Below are 20,826 nucleotides of genomic sequence, written 5' to 3'. Positions count from 1 at the left end.
TACATGATATGGCAACCATGGAGTAAATTCAGAACTATAATTTCAACTTATAGAAAAACTTCATAGGCTTCTTGTTCCCCCCAAATACAATTTTGAATGAATTGACTTGCAAAATCTATAGGGCGTCCTTTGAAAAATAGCTGACTAAGTTAACTTTAGGTTCCGTAGTAGATAATCCAATGCAGAACATGGCTATTAGAATGTTGAAATATATTGGCTCCAATTAGTTATTTGCATAACATACTCAATCACTTGATATTCCATTACTCATCGATTTACTCCAGCAGGCGCCAGTAACATCTCCATCCCTGTTGTGTGCTAGCATAGCTCAATGGCATCTGCTTGTTCTAGGAACATGAAGAGCCTCAAACCAATCATTCAGTGTCTTGATGAAGAAGTCTGACCATCTCATAGGTGGGCATCCACGCGATCTTTTGATGTCCCATGGAGTCCGGTCGGTAATGGCTCTAGTCCAGCGGTCGTCTCCAAATATCATTACGTGTCCAGCCCATCTGATTTTCGACGCCTTGGCAAATGAGACACCGTCCCTGATTCTTGAGCGTTGATGGAGGTTGGAACTCTGGATTCTTTCTCTCATTTGAATGAAGTGTGATACTCCAAGCATAGCTCTTTCGATTCCTCTTTGAGAGACCCGAATAGAGTTCTCATCCTGTTTTCGTAGGGCCCAGGTCTCTGAGGCGTATGTTAATGCAGGAAGAATAGTGGAATTGAAGAGATGTGGTTGGACCTGGAGGTTCTTTGTCCTCTTAGTTATTTCTTTGACACTCTTGAAGGTGTTCCAAGCGCTCTCTTTCTCCTGCGCAACTCAGGTGCCAGGTCATTCGTCATGTTGACTTCTCGACCTAGGTACACAGAACTGTTGCATTCGGAGATGGTCATTCCATTGAGAGTGAATGGAACGTCAGGAACAAGACTGTTTCTCATGAACTTTGTCTTTGTGAGGTTCAGCTGTAATCCGACCTTTCCACACTCATTGTCGAAGTCAGTCAACATTTGTGCCGGTTGGCTGATGTTTGGTGTTATTAGAACGATGTCATCAGCAAAGCAGAGGTGGTGTAGTTGCTGACCATCTATCTTCACTCCTATTCCCTCCCATTCCAGTCATCACATGATGTTCTTGAGGAACTGAAGAGTTTTGGTGAAATAGTATCAACCTGCCGAATCTCTCTCTTGACATGGATGATCACTTCTTTGTAGAATGGTGAGATCCTGGTATTGAATTCATAATACAGCTCACGGAGGATCCTGATGTATTGAGTTTGAATGCTCTGATTGGCTAGGTCTTTGATGACCGCTTCCGTCTCAACAGAATCAAAGGCCTTCTTTAAATCAATGAACGTTAGACAGAGTGGCATCTTGAACTTCCGAGAAAACTTCAGTGAGCTTGTTTATCATGTGGATATGGTCGAAGGTGCTGGATCCTTTCCGGAACCCGGCTTGCTTCCATGGTAGTCCTTAATCTAGTGTTCTGCCAATCCTATTCAGGATGACTCGAGTGGACAGCTTGTAGATGACAGACAGTAGACTGATTGGGCAATAGTTGCCAATGTCGTGGATGTCTCCCTTCTTGTATAGTAGTACAGTCCTTCCATTCCATTGGGATGGAAACTTGCATTCAGACAGGTAGCATGTGAAGAGCCGAGCCAGTGTATTCATGAGTACTGACAGTAGGTTCTTCAGGTGTTCAGATGTGACCTTGTCTGAGCCTGGTCCTCTTTGTTTCTTTACTGATGAGATGGCGTGTCAGATTTCAGAAGGGAGACTGTTGGAAACGACATATCCATCCTGTGGAATTTGGTATTTGGGCAAGTGGACATGGCTATTAAAGAGATCTGGTTAGAAGTCATGAATAATCTTCTCCATTGCCCTTCTGGAAGATGTGATAGATCCATCAGGACGTCAGACTGCATGACATACTAATTTGTACTATTAATTAAAATACTAATTTTTAATATTAATCATTGCAACAGTTTTAAGTCAAAGTTTAGTGTTAACTTATAGCAACAGTTTAGTGATAAGCACCCAGATTAATCACTGTATCACTGTCAATCCGTTGTTCATCGATTTCCTTGACAGGCACCAGTAATGTCTCCATTCGTCCTAGCCCTGAGATTTTAGCAAGTGCCACATTCGAGTCTCTTTCAGGGTCAGGGGAATGAGACCCATTATTGTTACCGTGATATTGAACACACCACGTGGAGCTTGCCAGACTCTGCCGTGTGGGCAGGATACTCTCAGTAACCTGCCAGGTTCTCCGAGAGCGAGAACTAGACAATAAGAGGGAACTTGGTTTTATAGTCTCTGGCTTTTGCCATTGATGGGATTACACAGCACCTGGGGCAGTTGGTGAGTGTAATGCCTAGCAGTGGAAGATGGGGGATCTGGGTGGAGGAGGCTCAGTCCCAATCCGAGCAGGCTTGGAGATCTCAGCCCCAGGTCCTGTACACCTGGGTTCCTCTGCCGGTTCCTTCATGCATGAAGGTCGTCCAAACGTGTGGAGAGTGTTCTTAAGCATGGCTGTAGCTAGTTCCAGAGGTCTTCAGCTGCCGGGGCTCTGTTTGGGGCAGGGAGGGAAACCCAACCCACCCCCCTCCAAGGGGCCCCAGTGAGGACAGCCAGGCACGGGGGCAGGACACTCTGCTTTGTTCTCTTCTGGGAGCTTGGTTTTATAGTCTCTGGCTTTTGGCCGTAAATCCAGATTAATAAATAATATAAATCTAGCACACATAAGTGATTTCAAATAACACAGCGGGTAGGGCATTTGCCTTGCACGCTACTGACCCGGGGTTTAACTCCTCCATCCCTCTCGAAGAGCCTGGCAAGCTCCCGAGAGTATCCCACCCGCATGGCAGAGCCTGACAAGCTCCCTGTGGCATATTTGATATGCCAAAAACGGTAACAACAAATCTCACAATGGAGACATGACTGGTGCCCACTCAAGCAAATCGATGAACAACGGGAGGACAGTGCTACCGTGCAATGCTAAAGCATTTTTCTGACTTGAACATTGGAGTTAAGAACCTTGCTAAAGATGTCCTGATTCATTGACTGGGAAATTCTCCTCATGTTTAAAATTTGGGGATGAGAGAGTGATGGGCAAAGATGAGAAAGTATTTCTGGTAAGCGCAAACTCCTAGCATTACCCAGAAGATAAAGAAGGTGGTGACCGAGGGTGATGCGGGAGCTCATACACAGAACAGGTGCTTCTTTGAGTTCCAAAAGCTAATCTTAGGGACCCCTCAGAGGACCTAAGACAGTCTGTTTGATCCCTTCTCTTTATTCATGAAGTCATGGCAGTGGAGGATAATCCGCTTCCAGGACTATCTATAAAGTCCTTGAGCACAGTGGGAAATCTAATCTATCCAGAATCCAACAACTGAAGGTTCACTCCGCTAGTGAGTAACCATCTGAGCTTCCCTCTGGCCAGTACCAATGGCAGCTGTACTTTCCATGGTAGACTCTCCTCTCCTTCCTCTTAGAGGCAGACTGATCTTCCGGCAGGGCTCTCTTAGCTCTGAAAATATATAAAGCATTTACCTAACCTGTTAATCACTGCCATTTGCTTTCTGTCTCCCCCCTTTTTCTCCATTACCTCTTATCCCAATTTTCCGTGCTACGTATTTGTTAACCTGATTGTGCTCTGGGTTATTCACAGACAGAAGGTGTCAAATAGCAGATTCAGATTTCAGTGGTCATCTTGGGATTTCCAAAGACTACTGGAGCGATAGCACAGTGGGTAGGGCGTTCGCCTTACAAGCGGCCAACATGGCCGACCCGAGTTCGATTCCTCCGCCCCTCTCAGAGAGCCCGGCAAGCTACCGAGAGTATTCGATATGCCAGACACAGTAACAACAAAGTCTCCAATGGAGACGTTACTGGGCCCGCTCGAGCTCGAGCAGTAACGTTTATCACCCTTGGCACAGGGTTTTTGATGCTCTGAATGTTTCCCTGTTTGCTTCACTCAAGGCTCAGAATTCTCCAAGTCCTCAGACCCTCTGCCTAGGGAATGTCTTTGTTACTCTCCCTTTGCACATTTGAGTAGCAGGTCTCACTGCTGCTAATAAAACATTTTGTACTATGACCTTAAATGGTTTGACTTAAGTTTTTCAAATGGAATACAACATAGAGGGATATATATTCAGTAGAAATTGTACTTTGAAACTTTCAGATTTGCTTTTCTTTTTTGGCAGTTCTGGGAATCAAACTCGAGACTCATGCATGCAAGGCATAGTATTTTACATTTTGGATGTTTCTTTTGTATAGGGTGGAAGGAGCAGATCCAGTGTTCCCAGTCAGCAATGTGATGATGGTCACGGTCACGGTCCTCCCGTTGTTCATCGATTTGCTCGAGCGGGCCCAGTAACGTCTCCATCATGAGACTTGTTTTCACTGTGTTTGGCATATTGAGTATGTCACGGGTAGCTTGCCAGGCTCTGCCGTGCGGGTGAGATACTCTTGGTAGCTTGCCGGGCTCTCTGAGAGGGGCGGAGGAATCAAACTAGAGTTGGCCATGTTGGCTGTGTGCAAGGCAAATGCCCTACCACTGTGCTATGGCTCCAGCAACGTGATGACAGAAGTGAAAAACCTATGCTCAGCAGAACTGATTTTCTACCTTTCTATATCTGAAAACAAGTCTTGTTCTGAAGACTGGCAACTGAATGACCATCACCCTACAGTATAACAGCATTTCCTGGACTTTGTACTTTCTTATCCCATTATGTCTATAAAACACCTCTCTGTGTCTTAAAAATATTCAGCATTTTAGTTTAAAATAGGCTCAGTGTTAAGTGACTATTCCAACTATTGCAGATGTCTTGAGCACATTTAAGCTAGGCAAAGATAAATAACTATGATCCTTGATAGCATAGCTATATAAAATGCATTTTGACATGATATTTTCAACTTAGAATGGATTTGTCATGACATTATCCTACAAATTGGGGAATATATGTATTATTGGTCTTTCTCCACTTGGTATTAGTGGGACATGAAATTTCTTTTTCTGTTTTTGTGACATGAAATTATTAATTTTCCAATATGACTGCATGTCACAGTTATCTTGGACACATTTTTCTTACTTGTTCTCAGACATGAGCAGCCAATGATTATTAAAACTTCATTATTGTTCAATTTACGCATACACACTAGCTACTTCTGATTCCAATAATAAAAGGTATCAATACAGAACAAGAATTACAAAAGCATTTTATCACACCATAGGTCTTGTCAATCATGAAAGATAGCACTTCCCTATCGGACAAGTCACTACCAGAAAACCTGAAAAACAAGGCCTGGAAGATGTTTGTTTCCAAGAGACTGAAAATACTAACCAGGCGTCGAGAGGACAGAGCAGATCTGCTACACTGACTCTATGGTGTCGACCAACATGTAAAGCTGTGTCATGCTTTACTTTTCTGCTCACAGTTCTTGAGCTTAGAACTTGACAAGAGAGGAAACTGAGGAGGAGGAGAGAAGAAGGTCTGTCTGGAAGTCATTGCCCATTTTCTGAATATCTTCCTTTGAATTATAAAATGAAAAGTATTAAGAATTATAAATATAAAAAGTACTAGAGAATTTGGAAAGTGAAAGAGATTGTTTTCACATCTCAGATGGCCTGATCAGTACAAGGTAAAGGTAAAAGGTAAAGGTAAAGGCCCTCCTGTTGATCGTCGATTTGCTCGAGCGGTACAAGGTATCCAGACAAATCACCTCTGAGATTTCAATCAGTTCAAATTATTGACCCAGCATCAAGTTATTGCATCACATGTGAAAATAGTACTTCCTATACATTTAGGTGCATTGCTCTTCACACTGATCTCTGAAAAGGCAAAGGTGAAGACACCATGCTTAAATTTACATATGCAGAAAGTGAACCATAGATCTATCACTTTCCTTCTTTACTGCACAAGTGAGTTCATAGATGAGTGAATTGGGTTTAGAAATTTGAGTTTCCAACTACTACGCTGGCACACTACCATTTTTGGTGACTATTATTTTTATTATTCGTGGTGCTACTACTACTGTATATTACTCACAGGATCACAGTCCTCCCGTTGTTCATCGATTTGCTCGAGTGGGTCCAGTAACGTCTCCACCAGAGACTTTGTTGTTGCTGTGTTTGGCATATCGAATATGTCACGGGTAGCTTGACAGGCTCTGCCGTGCGGGCGAGATACTCTTGGTAGCTTGCTGGGCTCTCCGAGAGGAGCGGAGGAATCGAACTCGGATTGGCCATGTTGGCTTCGTGCAAGGCAAATGCCCTACCGCTGTGCTAATATTACATATTAATGGGCACCATTTAATCTCTTTACTGCAATCCAACTGATATAACATTCTGACTCATAAAATATTGAATTATAAGTCACAGAAGCTACCTTGAGCAGGGGAAGGGGAGACAGGGAGAAAGCAAATTTATTGCAAGGGCCACAGATGACCTTAGTAATGTTTAAGACAGGGGACTCAAATAGTATCTGGTATTCTCTTTATTTTTTTCAGATTTCTCTGCTTGATTGTTTCCACATTTTAGTTTTACTTTCTCCAAAGTTGCCACAAACATAGTGGGTGGTGGCCCCGAAGTTTCTCTTTTAGTTCAACGAAACAGAGATGAAAGAGATTCTCTTTCTTAGCTCTTTGCAATAACAACAACAAAAAAAATCAAAAAACCAAAAAAAGCTTCTAGGAAAAATAAAATCTCTCATTATCCTGAGCTTGAACACAATGCAACTTTCTCCACAAAATCACAGTCATGAGGAAGACATGGGCAAGATAACAGAAAATACACGTTGGCTTTCATCCTCCACTCCCAGCACAAAGCTCCTGAAACCTTGTAAAACTCCCGAAGTGATAGAGCATGGGGCACATCTTTTGTTCTAGGAAATGACTCTAGGTGAAATCCTAGATTGCTTCTAAATGGGGATGGTTGTTAAAAAAAATACCAAGCTAAGATTAGAAGTTTAGAATGATCAGAACCCCCCTTTATTTAGAAGGAATAAAGGGCCAGGTGTAGAATTAAGGACTGATCATTTTTTTTTTAAATTTTATTGAATCACCGGCAAGCTACCGAGAGTATCTTGCCAGCACAGCAAAGCCTGGCAAGCTACCCGTGACGTATTCTAAATGCCAAAAACAGTAACAACAAGTCTCACAATGTTACTGGGCCCACTTGAGCATATCGATGAACAACAGGAGGACAGTGACAATGACAGATTGAGTCATCGTGAGAAAGTTACAAGCTTTCATGTTCGGGTTACAATCACACAATGATTAAATACCCATCTCTCCACCAGTGCACATTCCCCACCACCAATCTCCCCAGTATACCCCCTTCTCCAACCTCCCCCTGCCTCCATGGCAGACAATAGTCCCCATACTCTCTCTTTACTTTTGGGCATTATGGTTTGCAATACAGTCCCGGAGAGGTCATCATGTTTCGTCCATTATCTACTCTCGGTACACATCTCCCATCCCGACTGATTCCTCCAGCCATCATTTTCTTAGCGAACTCTTCTCTATTCCACCTGCCTTCTACCCTCCACTCATGAGACAGGCTTCCAGCTAGGGGGCAATCCTTCTGGTCCTTGTATCTACTGTCCTAAGGACTGATCATTCTATGTGAAGAAGCTTCCAGGGGTCCCGAGATGTATTCGATATGCCAAACACAGTAACAACAAAATCTCCAATGGAGACGTTACTGGGCCTGCTTGAGCAAATCGATGAACAACGGGAGGGCAAGAGGAAATAAAACTGAATATTTCTCCATTCAATATTATTACCATCAGCTGTACTGAGAAAGGTTACTAGGGGTAGACAAATCACTGAGGCCAGAAAGATAAAGCAACTATTGTATACAACAGCCTTCTACTTTTTCAAACTTGCTGAAAGGCAACTGCCCGACATAATGGTCCAGGGACAAGCAGCTATGCCTGAGGCAGTCACCAGTGGCTTTTCAACCTTTCTCCGCCTTGGGAGTGGCACTGCTCCATGGACCAGTGACTGAAGACCAGTGATATAAACACATGGGTGTGCAAGAATGTTGGGGTGTTGAGGGTCAATTCCCAATGGGGAAAGAAAGTTGCTATAATTAAGACCAATACAGATATAATAAGCTAGAGATGTTTTTGTTCAGGGGCCACACCCAGAGGTGCTCAGGGCTTATACTGGCTCAGTGCTCAGGGATCATTCCAGGCAGTGACCAGGGGACCATAAGGGGTGCCAGGAATCGAATCAGGGTCAGCCATCTGCACGGCAAGAACAGTAATCCATGTACTATATCTTTAGGCCCTAATTACATTTTTTTTAATCAAGAGGAAGCCCTCAATATCAAGACATTTGTTATTTGAATTACAGGGTTGTAAAAGTCAGTTTAAGAAAATTACTCCTGAACTGTCCATATAGGTTGATGTCTCCCGTTTTCTTTTCTGATTTTGCAAATAACTGTTAACCCAATGCTTCCCAACTGAAATTAATTGCAAAGTGAAATCATAAGTGGTGCAAAAGAAACCTTGATATCAGAGATCCTGGCAGATTGCTTAAACTAAACAAACCCTGTGACAATGAGTACCAGACACAGTAAGAAATCTGTAACCAAAGAGAAGAGAAGTTAATGATGACATGTTAAGATTTCATATAAAAATCACATGAAAAATGGATAAAATCATAGCATTTTATGCAAATCACTATCTTTCTAATTTCACTGTACAGATAAAACAAGTTGCATAATCAGATCATATTGCATTTTTGTTAGAAAATCATTGTGCAAAAATGAACTGAGAAACACTTTATTTGTTAATTTAAAGATTTAACAAATAGATTCAACAGAACCAAAATTCAGCTGTACATAAGATAAAATAACCTGATATTTACTATTCCTAAGGTTATTTTTCAATGTTATTTTCAGAAAATATTTCAAAAATTTCAAAAATTCCTTTTGAATTGATGCCCCATAATTGATGTTTTCTTATTAACAGCTTTACAAACAGATTTATCTAGAGCCGCTGGTTCCCAGAGCCTCACTATGTAGGTCAAAGGATTTTTAAATGCGGTTTAGGACTTTTTAGAGTCATTTACTTCTCTTCTTCCCCTAAGTAATTATGCCATTTTAGTTTATATGGTGATTTCGTAGAGTTCCAGCTGACACAGATGTTTTGTACCTATCCAGTTGGATGAATTCAATTTTATTACATTTTCATTAATTTTGTTATAATTTATTAAAATGATTCAAATCTGTGTATATAACTGGTGTGTGTATAACTGTTACTTGAAACTTTTTCTTTTCTTTCTTTTCTTTTCTTTTCTTGTCTTTTTTTTTTTTATTTAGGCCTAGCCAGTGATACTCAGTACTTACTTCTAGTTCCTCACTCAGGAATTACTCCTGATCATGTTCAAGGAGCCATATTAGGTGCTGGGGATAAAACTCAGGTTGGCCATGTGAGAGGCAGATGCCTTTCCAGCTGTACTACTGCTCTGGCCCTACCACTTGAAATTTTTAAAATTTATTTCTTATTGGCTTTCAATATCTTAGAATTCCAGGGAAGTTAGCTTCCCATCTCTATACAGATTAACCACACCAGTCATTACCAAAGTTCCACTGCCATTTCAGCACCTCTACTGATTCTTCCCGCCCCACCTCCTCTTACCCTCTGGGAAACACTGGTAAATCTGGGAATTACTTTTATCATTTTGTTGGTTTTTGACATTTCATTCTAAGCATCACATTTGTTACTGATGATAGGACTTCTAAGAAAGTTATGTAATCAGTTAGATGTAAGACGAACATCTATTCTGAACAGTTGGTTAAAGTTAAATGCTGCAGTAGCTAGGGTGTCTGGCACACAGCACACAATCAGTGTTGGGGGATGCTGACTTTGTTTTCCACATTACTCGTAAGGATGGCGCATGCACGATAATACAACTATTCCTGGAACTTTGGCAAACACAAGTTGCATGGCCACAAATGAAATGTGAGGGGAAAAAGTGTAGTCTCTCCAAGTAACTAACTGACAACACAGTGTAATGGAAAACAATTGCCAAGTGAAATCACAAATCTGCAAAAAAAAAAAAAAAGCCTTAAAGAAAATGCTCGTGTGCAGCTACTCAAAGAAACAACAGATCTGCTAGTCACATGCTAAGTTAGAGTCAATTCAGATATGTGTTTTCTGATGGAAGGGCCATGTGAGGGGATTACAGAAATATATGGCAGAGATGCTCCTCTGACGCTGGTTGGAATACCCAGCATCACATATGGTCCCTCAAGCAAGCACAGGCAGGGGTCACACCTGAGCACTGCTGCACGGGCCCAGACTCCCCGCCAGACTCCCCCCCCCCCCCGTAATCCTTGTTCAAACAAAAGCTATCTTACATATAAATCAACATAGAGGTGCCTACATGGGATGATTTTCTTTTGTCACTTATGCCTAGAGATGGAGGACTTTGATCTGAATCTCTCAGTGTTGAGAGACGAGTAAGACAAGTACTTTCCAGAAGGCCTTCCAGTTCTCCTCTGTTTGTTTTTTGTTTTCACTGGATATTTCACAAAGAGGTAAAACAAAGCAACAAACAAAACAATATAAAGTAAATTAAATTAAAATTTCAAGCCAAACTAAAATAAATAGGGAATCAAAGAAAGAATTCCAAAGTACTAAGCATGTATTAATACCTTGACCTTTCTTATCTTTCTAGAAAATACTTGGTTTTCTCCTCCCACTTAAAAATGTACTTAGACCCTCTAATCTTTGAGCTGCTCAATCCACTCTACAATGTTTTCTCTTGGCACCAAAATATGTTTATATAATTCAAACCTACAGTCTGTTCACATCTTGTTGAAACTTGTTATGCTTTGTTAACTTCTAGTAAAGTAAATGCATTTTTTAGAGTTTAAATTTGGGCCACGTTCCTGATACCATCAATTTCTTTCACCTTGTCAACAACTTACTAGAGATGGTAGTAATTTTCTTTTTTTGAAGTAACTGCCAAAAATGCATTTAATGATGTTAGAGCCTCGTTTATTTGAATTTTGGGGGGCTCTTAGATGGCACCTATGACAATAAACCAGATACTACCTAGTTACTGACATCAGCACTTGGGAACCCAAGAATTCCTGTTTCAACAAATGAAAACATAACACCAATGCACATTGATACTTGAGCACAAACGGTAGCTATTGATTTCTTGGGGCTGTTGGCTTTTCTTAATTTTTTTTTGTTTGGTTTTTGGGTCATCAAATAATCAAGAGGTTTTGGGGTCATACCTGGCTGTGCTCAGAATTTACTCCTGGCTCTGTTCTCAGGGATCACACACAGTAGGGCTCAAAAAACTACATAGGGTCTTGAAGATTGAACCTGGGTCAGTCAAATTCCCTACCCACTATACTGTCAACCTCTCCAGTTCTCATTGGCTATTAAAATGGTCCCAAAGAAGAAAAAATTTATCTAGATAACTATCCAAAGGCTCTCAGAATCTGATATTTGGACGAAAAGATAATATTTTTAAGCCTGATCCCCTTGGGCATCTCTCTCTTCTGTTTTTATTGACCTTCTGAACTTTAGCTTATTAGTCAAAAACAAAAGCAATATTGATACTGAAAGGTTATCTAGATACTGAAAGGTGGTAAAGGTTATCTAGATAACCTTTCAGTATCTAGATAACCTTTCAGTATCAATATTGCAAACCACAATGCCCTAAAGGGGAGAGAGAGAGAGAGAGAGAGAGAGAGAGAGAGAGAGAGAGAGAGAGAGAGAGAGAGAGAGAGAGAGAGAAGAAAAGCACTTTCCATAGAGGCAGGCAGAGGGGGGTTGGGTGATGGAAGGGAACCTGGGGACACTGGTGCTCGGTAATGTACACTGGTGGAGGGATGGGTGTTGGAACACAGTATGACTGAAATCCAATCATGAACAGCTTTGTGAATGGTCTATCTCACAGTGATTCAATAAAAACGGTTTTAGAAAAAAAACCCTAAAGCAAGCTATTGCTTAGGTTTTGAACTCTTTCAATATAAAAATGACAGAAATAATGTAATTGGTAACTATATAAAAAAGGTAAAGGTAAAGGCCCTCCCGTTGATCGTCGATTTGCTTGAGCGGGCCCAGTAACGTCTCCATTGGAGACTTTGTTGTTACTGTGTCTGGCATATTGAATACTCTCGGTAGCTTGCCGGGCTCTCGGAGAGGGGCGGAGGAATCGAACTCGGGTCGGCCATGTTGGCCGCTTGTAAGGCGAACACCCTACCGCTGTGCTATCGCTCCAGTAACTATATAGGTAGCATAAAAATTGAGCAAATGTTAAAATTTAGATTCTTCTTTCATTTTTGGAGGGAGAACATGTTTCCGACACACTTATGGCTTTAGTCTCTTGATGGTCTAGCCTTAGAAAGTTATGAGTGAGCCAAACTTTTTCTAGCATCCTCTTCTTAGTCACAGGACCTGGGACTTACTTTTAATCATTTTTAGTAATGTGTCAAAATGATGGAATGTGGCACTCTTAATTAGGTTGTATTATATGGCAAGGTCAAGGGAGTTTATGGATGCAATTAAAGTTCCTAATTAGTTGAGTTTATATTTACAAAAAGGAAGATTACCCTGTTTAGGCCTATTCTAATCAGGGAAATCCTTCAAAAAACCTAGAGATTACATAGTTATACAACAGGCCTCTCTCCTCATTGCTGTCTTTGAATCACAAACTGCCATAAATTCTACAGCTGCAAGGAAATGAATTCTGCCAATGACCCAAATGGAGGTTGGAAGCAAATTCTTGTCTAGTCTAGTATCCAAATGAGAACATGGTCTGGTGACATGTTGATTTCATCCTTGTGAGAATCTGATCAGAGAATACAACAAAGCCATGCCTCCAATTCTAATCCATAGAAACTGAGATAATAAATAATAAATACTGTTTTAAACTATACTGTGGAAACTTGTTATTCAAAGATTGAAAAAATGAATACAAACATTAATTTCACTCACTTATCTCCTTCCCCAGTGGTAATGATATGAAATAATGTTCAGTCCTAGTAGAATGAAAAAAAAAAACATATAAAATAATGAGATGCCATTTTATATCCTTTACATTGACAAAAATTAAAATGGGTTATAGAAGTTTTGCATCCTGAACATAAAAATTGGTGAGGCAATTTTTTTTTATGTAGGAGTACTGCTATTTATTCAAGAAAAAAATTTTATAATGCCTCTGTGACCAAGTAATTTCATTTTCAATATGTTTTCATACTTTTACCTATATATACTATCCATAAGAAACAGTTGGCATTTTTGTGTATGTTAAATTTTACATAAATAGCACTTACAACTTGACTTTTCTTTGAGAATATAATCTCAAATTTCAGCTGTTTTTTATAATAAAGATTATTCTTTTTATCTCAGCAAAGTATTCTATTTTTCTTATTTTAATATATATATAATCTTAATTTTAGGCACCATACTTTACAATATTGCTAATGCAGGGTTTCATGCATACAATATTCCATCATGTTACAATGTTAGAGCTCTACAGGGATTAATAGACTGATATTCATCTTAGGATAGTTTCTCTACAATATACCCTTAGAAATGAAATTACTAAATCACAGAGGCAGTTTAAGACTATTTCAGAAATGCCACACTAGTTTTCATTCCCACTTCCAGTATGTAAAACTTACTAGTAGAAATATTTGGGGTGACCTGATATTTTGACTCATGACTTCTTATTGTTTACATTTATATTTTTCTTCATTCCAACAAGACTGAGCATCACTTCCTGTTGAGATTTCTTCTAGCTGAACCACCTGTTCTAGTCTTTTGACATTTGCCTTCATGTACGTCATTGTTTTCCTTATTGACCTGTAAGATATGTTTAGACATTCTGATTCTCAATCTTTTACCAGTTATGTGCACTTTGGATGCTTTATTCCAATAAGTTCCTTTTCAAAACTTATACTTACAGTCAACTTCTGTCTTATCAACTGTACAATCTGAATTACACTATGCAATGCACATATAAATGAGACAATTTATTTGCAAGTTTCTATTCCAATGTCAGGTACGGTTTAGGTGTTCCGTAAGTGTGAATTTCTTCTACTTGACTTTTATTTATTTATCTACTTCTTTTTGCAGTGCCTGGATCAACTTATATAAGTTATAATTCGTGTGCTCTACTGCTAGACCAGATATTCGGTCCTTTATCTGCTTTTATGGTTTCAATGCCCTAATTCATTGAAGAAATTTTTAAAAAATACTGTGATATAGTTTTAATATTCCAGATGATCAATAATAAGGCAATGGCTAAAAGAATGGATTTTTGGAGTTGGACTGAGGTTTTACTAAATCCCAGCATTACTATGTACTTGCTGTGTGATCCTGAGTCACAGTGCACTGAGATCTCCAAACTAGTTTGCTTGTTTAAATAATAGAGATCCTAATACTTGCTTATGAACTATTAAAAGGAATACAGGTTAGCTTATACAGTGCCTGCCACAGAGCATGGCCTGAAAGCAAAGTAGTTATTTTCAATATTACTCTTAGGAAATGGTAGGGTTGTACACAGCTAGTAAATAAAAGAGCTTGATTATGATCAAGTCTTTTCATAAGAGGAATAATAGGTAGCTAATATCAGAACATAGAGAGGATGGAAAGATCACATCTAGTTAGGGGCTGGGAGAGATTCAGAAAAGCTTTCACAGAGGAAATGCAATGTAAATGCAGCTTGGAAAAACAGTGGATGGATATAGTCAAAACTAGAGGAGAAGGGAATTTTATTAAATAAAACAAACAAACATGAAAACTGTGGGGATATTAAGCAAAACAAACAAAATCCCTAGAATGTCAGTCGTGCAGAAGTGTGGGATCATATGAGAGGGTGCCGCAGATACTCTGGAAGGAATGCTAAAATGAGATCATGGGCTTCTGGGTAGCTCTTGAATGGCTCAGGATATTAAAGTCAGATAAGAACAAAAGAGCGCTTAATGGTTGAATGTATCAAAATACAGTTAGTATTCAGCAGTATCTAATGCATAAAGGGCCCTATCTGTGTAACTGTGGGATGCTTTCAGCTTTGGAATAACCGTCATCATGTAAGGGTCATTCATGAGTCACCCAGAAGTGGGGCTGAGAAGGACTGAGAGACAGATAAGTGAATTGCTCACTCTGGGAGCTGGCGCTGGGACTTCTGCAGTCTGGAGCCAGCTTGATCCTGCTTGACCACCATCCTACAGCAGGAATCATTAAGATGGGAATTTGACCCATCTGAGAAGATACCAGTTCCTAAATGTGACCCAAAAGAAGCAAAAAATAATAATAATACAGAGCTTTTGTTCATAGACATTTCTTTTGGGTCAGATAGTAGATTGTCATTTTTATTTTAAATTTAGACAAAACACATTTCCTTCAGAACGTTTTGCTTTGGCAGAATATTACCCAAGTAAATCAAAGAATTTGGTTGTACCAAAACATATTGACCTTACAACTCTGTTTCTTATGTTTTATCTAGATTCATTTTTCTGATTTACCATCCCTTAAAGGATGCTTTGTTAGGGGCCTGGAGAGATAGTACAATGAGTAAGGAGCTTGCCTTTTATGTAGCTGTCCTGAGTTTGATCCCGCCCTCACTACATATGGTCCCCTGAGGCCTTCCAGGAGTGATGCCTGAGGGCAGAGCTAAGAAGTAAGCCCCACCCTGAGCATAGACGGGTGTGGCACCAAAGCAAGCAAGCAAATAAACAAACAAGAAAAGATCTCACAAATATTTGTGAAGGGTCTAAATCAGTCAAAGGGCTGGAGAGGCATGACAGGGATTAAGCACATGCTTTGCATGAGGTGTTTCCAGTTCTATCACTGGTGCCACATGGTTCCCTGAGCATCACTGAGAGCAACCCACGAGGACAGAGTGAGGAATAGCCCTCAAACACCATCTTTTGGTGGCACAAAGAAGACTAAAGTATGAAAATGAGAGAAGGTAGCAGTAGAGAAATGAGAGAAGAAAGTAGTAGAATATAGTAGTAGAATGATAGGTTTCAGGGATCTGGGGAGAGTTATTAGTCAAAGACATTAAGTTTTAGGAGAAAGAGATAGTACAGTGGGCAGGGTGCCGTACTTACACACGGCTGACAAAGGTTCCATCCCCAGCATCCCATATGGTCCCCTGAGCCCACCAGGAGTGATTCCTGACTGCAGAGTCAGGAGTAATCCCTGAGCACCACCAGACCCAAGAACCCCAAAAAAGTGAAAAAAGTACACTAAGTTTTAGTAATGTCCTAAGTTAGTCTAGGTTCTCTTCATTCACAGATGAAGAGAACTTAGAGATTCACAGTATAATATAGAGTCTATATAGTTAACAATTTCATATCGTATAAAGGTCAGAAAGAAATTTTTGGAGATGATGAACAATTGATTCCGATTATAGTGATGGTTTTATAAGTGCACCTATCTCCACAGTTATCAAGTTGCATACATTATATAGGCTCAGCATTTTGGATGTTAATCAAATCTTTTAAAAATGTTTTCTAAAGTGTTTTTGTCTTCTGTTATTATTTTCTTAGCAAGTTTGGATATTCCAAAACCTATTTATTTACTCATACGGAAACGGACTTTCAAAAGATAACTACATACAGCTGTTCAACTCAATGCATCCAAAAAATAACTTCTTATTTTTTAAAATAAGTTCTAGGTTTGCTTATGTGCATGTTTTTTCTCAAACAGAAAATGGTAATTCTGTTAGCAAAATGAGAAGTGAATCATCTGCAAGAAATTTCCATTCCTTGACCTCCATCCATGTGTTAAATAAAAATAATCCAAAGATATTTCCAAAGGAAAAATAGAGTGTTTATCATAAAGCTAACATACTGCTGTTTTTGGTCCAAAATGATTCTGCTGGTATTGACTTCTCAAAGGGCCCTAAAGGAGCTGAAATGTTCTTAGTCAATCAGCATTTTCTTCATTTCCTACCACATTTTGTCATAGCATCTAGCACAAAGTAAATATCAGATACGTTCACTGTTGTTTAGTAATTTGAGACTAATTCTAACATTTCTTGCAATCTCAATTTAACTGGTATAAGGCACAAGAAATTCAAACAGGTTGTTATAATAAAAGTTTACTTATATGGGAATGTATAAACAAAATGACTAATAGGAATACCCCATCATTATTCAAGACAGAAAATGAAGAATTAAAAAGCACGAGGCTTAGAGTTGAAAGCTAGATTTTCTTTGCCTCAAAAGACATGTTTGTTTTGTAAGCTTATTAAAATATTATTTGTAGGTGTGTACCATGCAAATCAATATGTAACAGAAACAGAAATATAATGCAATGTTACTTTTGAAAAGAGTTTTTATTTCCAAACTATAAAAAATAAAATAGGATTCCTAGAAGGAGTAAAGAATATGAATGGGCATTTAGGATTCCTATATGCTCCAGATAGTGTTTTTATTCACTATCTGGTCCTATGTCACATTGTGCTATTCCTTTAAAAATACTCCAACTACAAATTTTCTTTATTGAGATACAGTGATTCAGTTATTCACAACTGAATTTAAGGCATACAATGTTCCAACACCAATTCCATTGCCAGTGTCCTTGTCTCCCTAATTAAAAATATTAATAAGATAAAACACCTGATAAAATTGGCTTCTCAATGAAAAATTAAAATCAATCTATAGCTATCACTATTTTACAAGAAATAAATGGGATCTCTGAGAAGAGGCTTGATTTCTAGCAAGGCAGATGTTTTAAATCTTGTGACTCTCCATCATCTGTATTTGTTATCTGTCAAATCATGATTCACAAGTGATGCTTGAAAAGCTATTTTCATCAAGAGTTTTATCTTTGTTAATAAATTAACTGAGGCAATTTTTATATCTCTATCAATTTGCTTTAATTTTTCTCCAAGTAACTACTCCAGATGGTGTGTTAGAGACCAGAACACAGGGTATTCAATGTTTTTAGGATATAATGCCATCTCTAATAATACTTTCTTCTAGATAAAATGGCCAACCTTCTTCTTCTTAATACCATCTAATTAACCAAGACAGGAGATGGCAGTAGGAAATTTTCTATTTTGTCTTCAGAATTAGGGCTCTTTTTCTATAGACTTTAGCACCTGTAACATTTGGACAGAATCACAACTCACACTGCTGCACAAATTTGACCTTGTTGGCAAATAAAATAGAGCCAGTATAATTAGATTCATTTAAAAATCAATCACAGGGCCAGAGTGATAGTACAGAGGGTACAGAGGGTAGGGCTTTTGCCTTGCATGCTGTCGACCTGAGTTCGATCCCCGGCATCCCATATGGTACCCCAAGCACTGCCAGGAATAATTCCTAAGTGCAGAGCCAGGAATAACCTCTGAGCATCACTGGGTGTGACCCAAAAAGAAAAAAATCTACAAATTAATCACAAATTATGTTTCAGACAGTTCCACAATGAAATTGACCACATCATATTCAATCAATGGTTTTGCTTGACTGATGTCACGGTTGTCCCAAAATTCCAAACAGGATTGGACCACCGTCTCCTTCATGCAAAATTCTACTTCATGGAGTGGGGAGAAAGGGCTGTAAAGTTTAAGAAAACTCCCTGAACGACCACCAACTGGGAGCTCTTTGGCACTATTGCAGCAAAATGGGAAGATGCCATCTTTGACAACATCTACGAAGAATACGATAGACTGATTCAGCACCTCCATGATTATGCAAGGAGCCCCGAGAAAGAGAAAGGCACAAAAAGACGCCTGTCTTCAGAAACTCTCGAGCTCATTTGCCAACTTAGCTGGGCGCGAGCCTCAGGCAACCACAAGCAAACGTCCGAGCTCACAAAGTAGTGCAGAAAAGCAATAAAGGAAGACCTCAAAGAGAGGAGAGCAGCAGTGCTGGCCTATGTGGTAGAAACTGGGAAAAACATTCGCAATGCCCGCCTGTCCTTTGCCAACTACAAGACCAGTATGACTGCCCTCTGATGTCCGGATGGATCACTCACATATTCCAGAAGGGCAATGGAGAAGATTATCCATGACTTCTACTCAGGTCTCTTTGATAGCCACGTCCACCTGCCCACATACCAAACTCTGCTGGATGGATATGTCGTTCCCAACATTCTCCCTTCTTAAATCCAACATGCCATTTTGTTGGTAAAGAAGTGAATAGCACCTGGCCCAGACAAGATCAGACCCGAACACTTGAAGAACCTGCCGTCAATGCTCATCAATACACTGGCTCGGCTCTTCACACACTACCTGTCTGAATGCAAGGTTCCATCCCAGTGGAAAACCAGCAGGAATGTTCTACTGTACAAGAGGGGAGATATCCATGACATTGGCAACTATTGCCTGATCAGCCTGTTGTCTGTCATCTATAAGCTTTGATTCTGTTGAGACTAAAGCAGTGCTGGAGCAATAGCACAGCGGGTAGGGCTTTTGCCTTGCACACAGCCAACATGGCTGACCCGAGTTCGATTCCTCCACCCCTCTCGGAGAGCCCAGCAAGCTACTGAGAGTATCTCGCCCGCACGGCAAAGCCTGGCAAGCTGCCCGTGACGTATTCGATATGCCAAACACAGTAACAACCAAGTCTCACGATGGAGACGTTACTGGGCCCTCTCGAGCAAATGGATGAACAATGGGACTACTGTGACCGTGACCATGAGACTGAAGCAATCGTCGAAGCCCTAACCAAACAGGGTGTTCAAACTCAGTTCATCAGGATCCTCCGTGAGCTGTATTATGGATTCACTCCCAGGATCTCACCATTCTACTAGGAAGTGATCATCAACTTCGAGAGAGGGGTTCGGCAGGGAGATACCATTTCACCGAAACTCTTCAGTGCCACCCTCAAGAATGTCGTGCGATGACTGGAATGGGAAGGAATGGGAGTGAAGATAGTCGATTGGCAACTATACCACCTCCTTTTCGCTGATGACATTGTTCTAATAACACCAAACATTAGCAAAACAGCACAAACGCTGGCTGACTTCGACCATGAGTGTGGAAAGGTCAGACTGCAGCTGAATCTCATGAAGACAATGTTCACGAGAAACGGACTCGTTCCTGATGTTCCATTCACTCTCAACGGAATGAACATCTCTGAATGCAGTAATTATGTGTACATAGGTCGAGAACTCAATGTGACAAACGACCTGGCGCCTGAGCTGTGCAGGAGAAAGAGAGAGGCGTGGAATGCCTTCAAGAGCATCGAAGAAATAGCTAAGAGGATGAAGAACCTCCAGCTCCAGGCATATCTCTTTGACTCCACCGTTCTTCCTGCATTAACGTACGCCTCAGAGACCTGTGCACTATGAAAACAGGATGAGAATGCTATTAGGGTCTCTCAAAGAGGGACTGAAAGAGCTATGTTTGGAGTATCACGCTTCACTCAAGTGGGAGAAGGAATCTGGAGTTCCAACCTCCGTCAACAATTGAGAATCAGGATGCTGTCTTGTTTGCCAAGGCATGGAAAATCAGATGGGCTGGACACGTAAAGCAATTTCGAGATGATTGCTGGACTAGGGCCTTTATTGACTGGATTCCATGGGACATCAAGAGATCGAGTGGCCGCCCACCTATGAGATCGTCAGAGTTCTTTGTCAAGACCCTGAACGATCGGTTTGTGGCTCTTTGTGTTCCAGGAGCGAGCAGATGCCACTGGGTTACACTAGCACGCGACACGTAGGAATGGAAACATTACTGACACCCACTTGAGCAAATCAATGAGTAATGGGATGTCGATGATCAAGTGGTCAAGTGATCAAGTCTTAGGATGAAAGCCCCATGTGCTGAAACACTGATATTTTATTATGCAATTTCACGTGGTACATAGCCAATATTTGGGTC

The sequence above is a fragment of the Sorex fumeus genome, unplaced genomic scaffold, assembly GCF_029834395.1.
Source record: "Sorex fumeus unplaced genomic scaffold, SorFum_2.1 ptg000024l, whole genome shotgun sequence".
Classification (NCBI taxonomy): domain Eukaryota; kingdom Metazoa; phylum Chordata; class Mammalia; order Eulipotyphla; family Soricidae; genus Sorex; species Sorex fumeus.
This window is presented reverse-complemented; position numbering follows the sequence as displayed.